Source organism: Zingiber officinale, chromosome 2B (genome assembly GCF_018446385.1).
Source record: "Zingiber officinale cultivar Zhangliang chromosome 2B, Zo_v1.1, whole genome shotgun sequence".
Taxonomy (NCBI): Eukaryota; Viridiplantae; Streptophyta; class Magnoliopsida; order Zingiberales; family Zingiberaceae; genus Zingiber; species Zingiber officinale.
In genome coordinates this window covers 44,002,233-44,011,135 of record NC_055989.1, presented here as the reverse complement: position 1 = coordinate 44,011,135, position 8,903 = coordinate 44,002,233, and positions in this window count along the sequence as shown.

Here is an 8,903-nt window from a genome sequence, read left to right as displayed (position 1 = left end):
TTGTTTTCTACTTGACCAACTTACCAAAGAGGACCCTAGAAATTGACAACTACCACTCGTACTTTTGCGATCCAATTTGCATCCGGCATAATCGGAATCGGTATAGCCCACTAGGTCAAAAGTTTCGGTTCTAGGATACCAAAGACCAACATTTTGAGTTCCCTTGAGATAACGAAGAATCCTCTTAACGGCACTCAAATGTGACTCCTTGGCACAAGATTGATACCGTGCGCATATACCTACAGCAAAAAGTATGTCGAGTCTACTAGCCGTAAGATAGAGAAGACTCCCTATGGCACTACGATACACCTTGGAGTCAACTTCTTTCCCCTCAACAACTTTGTCCAATTTAGTACTAGTGGCCATGGGAGTAGATATTTCCTTTGCATTTTCCATTCCAAATTTCAGAAAGAGCTCTTTGACATATTTAGATTGATGAATGTAAATGCCTTCTTTTGTTTGCTTAATTTGTAACCCTAGGAAAAATGTCAATTCACCAACCAAACTCATTTCAAATTCACTCTCCATGTGATTAATGAATTCATTTAAATAATCTTTATTTGTAGAACCACAAATAATGTCATCTACATATACTTGGGCCACAAACATATCATCATTACTATTTTTCAAGAATAAAGTGAGATCGATTTTTCCTCTATGAAACCCTTTTGATACTAGAAATGTTGACAATCCTTCATACCAAGCCCGGGGAACTTGTTTTATCCCATATAAGGCCTTTTTAAGTTTATATACATGATTTGGATACTCCAAATTTTCAAACCCCGGTGGTTGCTCAACATATACTTCTTCTTTTATAACACCATTCAAAAATGCTGATTTTACATCCATTTGGTACAATTTGAACCCCTTGTGGGCGGCAAATTCCAACATCATCCTAATTGACTCCAATCTTGCTACGGATGCATAAGTTTCATCATAGTCTAACCCTTCTACTTGATTGAAACCTCTAGCAACCAATCTAGCTTTGTTTCTCACAACTATCCCCTTATCATCAAGTTTGTTTCTAAAGACCCATTTTGTATCAATAATCGATTTGTTTGTAGGCCTAGGAACTAAATCCCAAACTTGACTTCTCTCAAATTGAGATAGTTCATCTTACATTGCTAAAATCCAATCGGGATCAAACAAGGCATCATCAATGGTTTTTGGTTCTATTTGAGATATCAAGGCGACTTGGCTTCCTTCATTTCTAAAGTAAGATCGAGTTCTCACTCCTTGAGTGATGTCTCCTACTACTTGATCTAAGGGATGATTTACATGAATCCTAGTAGGTCTTGATTCTTGATTTTCTATAATTTCGGGTTCAAGTGGCAAAGATTCATTCTTCTCACCATCACTTTCTTGACCTTGATGATCTACGCCATCCAATGTTAACTTCTCTAACTCAAAACATATTTCTTCATCATTTGTTCTTGTAGAGTTCAAAGAAGGATTTTCTTCAAAGACAACATTTAATGATTCTTCAACTAATTTTGATCTTTTGTTGTAAATTCGGTACGCCTTGCTATGACTTGAGTAACCTACAAGGATCCCCTCATCCGCCTTAGCGGAAAACTTTCCCAAGTGATCTTTGGTGTTTAGAATATAGACCTTACACCCAAACACTCTAAGATGCTTAATTGTAGGTGGTTTACCAAACCACAACTCATGAGGTGTTTTTCCTAGAAACCTATGTATTAATGTTCGCTTTTGCACATAACATGCCGTATTAATTGCTTCGGCCCATAGGAAGCTATGAAGTGAATATTCATTTAACATGCTCCGAGCGGCCTCTTGCAAAACCCTATTTTTCCTCTCAACAACTCCGTTTTGTTGAGGAGTCCTAGGGGTGGAAAATTCATGTTTATATCCTTTTTCTATACAAAAAGTTGTGAATCTATCATTTTCAAACTCACCTCCATGATCACTTCTTATCTTGTTTATCTTATGAGCCTTTTCATTTTCTACTCTATTACAAAAAGCAATCAAGGTATCTAGAGTTTGATCCTTATGTTTCAAGAAAAACACCCATGTATATCTAGTGTAATCATCCACAATCACAAAGCAATATCTACTACCATTTAAAGAAATATATTTACTACTATCAAATAAATCCATGTGAATGAGCTCCAAAGCATTTGAGGTACTTACAACATTTTTACCTTTATGAGTAGCTTTGGTTTGCTTACCCATTTGACATGCATCACATATTTTGTCTTTTTGAAACTTCAACTTTGGCAATCCTTGCACCAACTCCTTTTTTGAAAGGTTTTTGATATTCTTCATGTTGGTGTGAGCAAGTCTCCGGTGCCAAAGCCACGTCTCCTCTTCTTTTGACATGAGACACTTAGCAAACACATTAGTAGCACCAAATAGTTCAACTTGATAAATATTCTCTCTTCTATGGCCTATGAGCATATTGGTGTTTAGTTCACTATGCTTGATTAAGAATTGCGATGAGTTGAACTCAACTCCATAACCCGAATCACATAGTTGACTAACACTTAAAAGATTAAAGACCATGCCTTTCACTAATAACACATTTTTTATTACAAATTTTTCCGAAATTCTAATATCTCCAATTCCTATAACTTTTAACTCACCACTATTACCAAAAGAAACGGTACCTTTACTTTTGTGTCTAAATGATGAAAATTTTGATGAGTCCCCCGTCATATGCTTAGAGCATCCACTATCTACGAACCATGTTGTTGGATGCTCCCCCTTCGCGCATGCTTGTTTAAACACGATGAACCAAATGTTTTGGTACCCACACTTTGGGTCTGGTAGCATCAATAACAAATTGCTTGGGTACCCAAGCTTGAACAACCTTAACCCTTGAAGCATGATTTCTACTAATTAGAGACATGAATTTAACTTCCTTATCTTGTGATTTAAAACCTAGTCCCGCTTTGTTGTACACGCCTCTTTGAGCTCCTAGAATCATGTCTAAGTATTTTGAGCTTGAAGTAAATTTTTATAGAGCACATCTAAGATCATCAACTTGTGATTTCAATGATACATTTTCTTTTTCAAGATCATCAACATCATTTTTGTCATTTTCATGAAGCATGCAACTTTCACATAGCACAATTTCATTTTTGAGTGATTTCAATTCATTTTGCAATCTTTTAACCTTCCCTTTTGATTTAGCTAGTGCATTGGTTAAGCATGCAATGGTGGCATACATCTTATCAAGCTTGGGAGAAATTACCTCATCATCACTAGATGATGACTCACTTGAAGACTCCACATCTTCTCCATGACTATCTTCATCTTCACTATCTTCTACATGGCTTAAGGCCATGAGAGCCATGTGCTTTGAGCTCTTCCTTTCATCTTCTTCCGATGAGCTTGATGATGAGTCATCCCATGTGGCTTTCAACGCCTTCTTCTTTTTCTTGATCTTTTCCTCTTGCTTCTTCAACTTTGGACACTCCGTTTTGTATTGCCCCTTTTTCTTGCATTCATAGCAAATTACATCAGTCTTATTCTTAGAATCCACAAGAGATTTACCTTTTCTCTTCTCATCATTGAAGATTTTCTTAACATCCTTCTTGTCAAACTTCCTTGAATGTCTCATCATTCTTCGAACGAAGTTTTCCATTTCACTTGATGATAGCTCTTCATCACTATCACTATCACTATCTTGTTCAGATTCTGAAGATGACTCCTTCTTCTCCTTTTTCTTTTCCTTGTGCTTCTTTTTGCTCTTTTCACCTGCAACCAAGGCTATACCTTTCTCCTTATGGCTTGTGTTAGCTTGCTCATGCAATTCAAGTTCACAAAATAACTCATCCAATTTCACTATTGACAAATCCCTTGAAACCTTATAAGCATCCACCATGGATGACCATAAAGAGTTTCTTGGGAAAGATTTTAAAGCATACCTTATGAGATCTCGGTTCTCCACACTCTCTCCAACTGAATGAAGACCATTTAGGAGTTCCTTGAATCTCCCATGTAGTGAGCTTACCGTTTCTCCATCCTTCATGGTGAAGTTTTGAAGTTGATTTATCAACAAATCTCTCTTTGCAATTCTTGAATCCTTGGTGCCTTCATTTAGTTCAATAAGCTTATCCCACAAATCCTTGGAACTCTTAAAAGGTCCAACTTTGTTGAGTTGTTCTGAGCTTAATCCACATTGAAGAGTCACAATCGCCTTTGCATTTGCTTGAGCCTTCATTTTTTGTTCAACAGTCCACCTTGATGACTCAAGCATTTTTCCATTTTCAGTTGGCGCCATGAATCCCTCCGTGATTGAGAACCACATATCAATTTCGGTCATGAGATAGTGTTCCATGCGACTCTTCCAATAAGCAAAATTACTGCCTTCATAGAATAGTGGTCGTGAAGTACTATGTCCCTCCTTCATTAATATCTTGTAGCTCTTTAACTTGTTCTTTCTTGACAATGAATCGTCAAAAGCAAACCAACGCTCTGATACCACTTGTTAGGATCGGTTGAGCTAGAGGGGGGGGGTGAATGACTCACTTTGTTTTCTTGATCTTTGATTTTGCACAGGGGAAACTTGAAGCCAATGCTAACTCCGGTATTTACTTGGTATCCACCTCCTCAAGGAGGTGACTAGTCCAAGGATCCACGCCACTCACTACACTTCCACTATTCAAAAACCCTCCTTCTCGGAATCACACCGAAGGTGGAGAAACCTTACAACACTTACAATACTTCCTCTCCAAAAGGAAATAGCTCACACTCACTACAATGAGGAAGAGAAGAGATTTACAAACTTGAAATAGCTTCTTCCTTGTGACGTGAGATTTGAAAGCTTGGAGAGATTGAGAGCTTTAACTTCCAACGCTTGAGAGATCTTGAGCACTTCAAGGATTCTTCACACCAGAGCAATAGAACAGTATTTTTCGTTAATCGGTGCTTATTCCTCTTTCTTCCAGCATTTTAAACATCAAGAAAACTAGCCGTTTCTCACGTTGCCGTCACCGTGAATCGATTGAGATTATGTCCCAATCGATTCACAAGTATCCGTTGGAAGCCATCGCGTCAAGATCAATGGTGTAGATTCTTTTATTTGACTTGGATCGATTGGGGCAGAGTTTGAATCGATTCAGCCACTTGCTCATGAAATCGCAGCTTTGTGAATCGATCGGCTAATCTATTCAGAAGGGTTCTGTGCTTCGCGCAGATCCTTTCCGATCGATCGGCCGATCGATTGACTTACCTTCAATCGATCGGCTGATCGATTTAAAGGCATTCTGCCTCACAGCCATGTCTGAATCGATTCACCAATCGATCTATGATAGTGAACCTAACACACATACAATCTTGTGACCTGCAGGAGCTTCTTTTGCCAAGAATCCGATCCCCGACCTTCTCGGACTTCTCTTGCATCTGGTCTTCTGACTTGCAAGAAACCTTTTTACCAAGAATCCAGTCCTCGACCTTCTTGGACTTCTCTTGCATCTGGTCTTCCGACCTGCAAGAACTCCTCCTGCAAACTCAATGCATGTTAGTTCCAACATATTAACCTAAACTTAAATAATTGTCAACACATTGAAACTTCCAGGGCATGATTGCACCAACACGGTCGACCAATCCCTATGTTCGGTCGACCGAACTAGCTCCCTTCCTTCCTGGTTGAGATCCGATTGCTGATTCGATCTTCGGCATTAACTGTCCATTAAGGGTTTGGTTGACTGATCCCTTTGTTCGGTTGACCGAATAGGCTCCTTCCCTATTCATCGAGATTTGCCGAGATTCGCATTTACTGTGCATTTAATATTGATCGTTCGGTCGACCAATCATCTGGTTCGGTCGACCGATCAGTGTAGTCTCCTCCTGTCCTGATCGTTGCTGTCTGTGCTGAGTCATCAGGGTTCGGTCGACCGATCTTACTATTCGGTCGACCGATCATGGCTTGATCAGACTCGGTCTGATCTGAACACTGCTTTGATCTCTTCTTGTTCGGTCGACCGATTCTTTGGTTTGGTCGACCGATCCAGCCAAACCTGCAAAAAAGTGTTAGACAATAAACCTGCAAAATAGATGTTAGCACAGTAATAATATTATAATGCATAAGTAATATAAAAGACAGTAGAACTGTCTTGATCTCAACTTTGAAACCTTCCCGGTTTCTTCAGTTGGATCAGCGACCTAAGGTTGTTCCCTACGGGAACCCGACCTCACTGTCGCTCCTCCAGTTGTTTACCTCAACCTACCTGCCAAACTTAGATCCTCCAGATATAGTTTGGACTTTTCACTTAGCTTTGATCGGCTCACCAGGACTTTTTCCTTGATGTTTGGTCCTCCAGACCTCTCGATCGCACCGCCAAAAGTCGAGTCCCCTCGACCCACTTGGACTTGCACCTGGGTTCCACGATCTGCTAAGATTTCTCCTGCCTAACCTCCAACTAGGTCTTTCTGATTGAGCAAATAACCTGCACACTCAGTCAACTTGTTAGATCACAATAAAACTTAACTTGAACTATTGACAACATCAAAACTTAGGTTTGATTCTGGTGCAACTTGCACCAACAATCTTCCCTTTTTTGATGTTTAGCAACCAAGGTTCAAAGTTAAGTTAAAATATGCAAAAATTAATCAAGCAATTAAACTTTTAATTCTCCCTCTGAGTTAAACAACTCCCCCTGAATTTACTATCTCTCCCCCTTTGACACTCATCAAAAATAGGGGAAGACCTCAAAGCCAAGTAAAAATAATTAAGGTCAAAGAAAACTATTGAGTACAAAAAGAAAATTCTAAAAAAAAATTGAAAACATGTATAAAATCATTTCTAAGTTGTAATTTTGAAAGAAGAATAGAAATTTTGAATACATGAAGAATCTTTGAAAAATTAAGGAAATTGAAAATTGTATACCAAGGTAAGTTATTATTATTTTGAAAATCATTTGGAAAATTTTAAAATCTCAGAAAGATAAAAGTAAATTTTAGGGTTTAGAATATTCATAAATTAAGAAAAAAAGAATTTGTAGATATAAATTTGAAAAATTTTAAAAGTGTGAAAATTTCCACTAAGTTAATTTTTTTTTAAAAAAAATATTTCGAAAAAGTTTTCAAAAATGAAGTTAAAGATGAATTTTTGAAATATTTCAGAAAAATTTTTTAAAAAAAATCAAAATGAATTTAAAAAATGAAAAAGTTTTCAAAACTCTTAAAATAGTCTTTAAAAAATTGCTCGAAGCTCCTCCTAAAATTGATCACAACCTAAAAAGTCTAAGCATGGTTAGAATGACTAAGGAAAAATGTCCTTATGATGAAATGTCCAACCGTTGTATGAAGCTAACTACCACAAGATAGCAGCTATTGACTTAGGTTGGTCAATTTGAGTATTTAGTACTAACTAGGTTGTACTAGCTAGTTGACTCAAATTGATCCATGTATATTGTTTAAAGCCCAGATTTATAGCAATGCACTGGCATAAGCATCTGAAATCTTAGGGTAGGTCCTAAGCATCTCACTCATTCTAAGTTATCAAACAAGGGATCCTACTGTGCTTGTGAGATGCAGGCTCCTAGAACTATAGATCATGCAATTCTATGGTAGGTCCTAGGCTACTCCGGAAAAATGAAAATATTTTGAAAGAGTTTTGAAAACCAAAATTTGAAAAGGAAATTTTTACAAAAATATATTTGAAAATTACTAAGTAATAATTTGAAAGCATTTTAAGAAACCTATTTTATAAAACACAACCAACAGTTATGCAAAAATAAGTGACCAGAAATATAAATTACTAGTACAAGGTCCAAATATACATAAGTCTGATAGCCCACACTAGTCTAGAAGTAAATATAAAGAGTCAGGTATCAGGAGGTGGAGGATCATGGGCTGCACGAAAATAGTCAAACATCCTAGCCTGCTGTGCCTCTAACGTCTCTACTCGTCTAGTAATATCCTGACGAAAATCTGCTAGCTGGTCTTGAAACATCGTCTGAAGAGAGTCGAAATAACCAAAAATATTATCTCGGAGCTGACTGAATGGATCATGAAACTGAGGAGGAGGGGTTGTAGATGAAGTCGCCTAAGCGGCATCAAAGACTGGAGTCTGGGAATACTCAATAGCTAACGGCGGTATATAGGGCTCCTCTACAGCAATGGGAATTTCCTTAGCATCCACTGCTTCCTCAACCGATGCAACATAGTATGGATGAGTACGCTTGTAAACCAAACCCTGAGAACTAGTCTTAATCCCAGCCAAGGACATTTGACGAACACCAATTAGGTCAAAATCAGATAACTCAATCAACTCACCACGCCCAACACCTACGATCCTAAGGAAGCTATGAAAGCTGTAAGGATATGACAATGAATCATGTGTACCTTGAACGAGGTACTATAGCCAGAGTAGTAGATTATGGACTTAAAAACCCAATAAGCAAAATCTATATCTAGTTTATGCTTAAGGACATACATTAGAAAAAGATGAACAGGACGAAGAACTGCTTGATCTCTGGATGAAAGAGGATGAATGCATGAGATGACCATTTTGTACAATGCATTGTCATTTGGGCTTAGTGGGGCGGAAGACATCTTCCTTGGTCAAGGACCTTGGAAGAAATCAGCATACATGAGGTCTAGTGTGAGATGGGAAAATGGATCGGGCAAAATGTCAGGATACGATGGATAAGGAAAGATCTGGGTAGTTGAGGGGCGCATGCGTAAAAAGCGAGAAAATATATTAAAATCAAACAACATATCCCTCGAAGCAACTCTAGTTTTAAAATGATATGCATCAATCTCACATAAATTATGATAATATTTAGTGCAAAGTGTGGGATTATATGCATGCCAACAGAGAACCAGACTGTCTAACGAGTAATAGTGTATAATATCGACTATTTCAGGACAGTAGGTTTGATAAAATGGTAGATCAAGGCATCTAGTACCCACAACTAAAAAAGTCATATTGG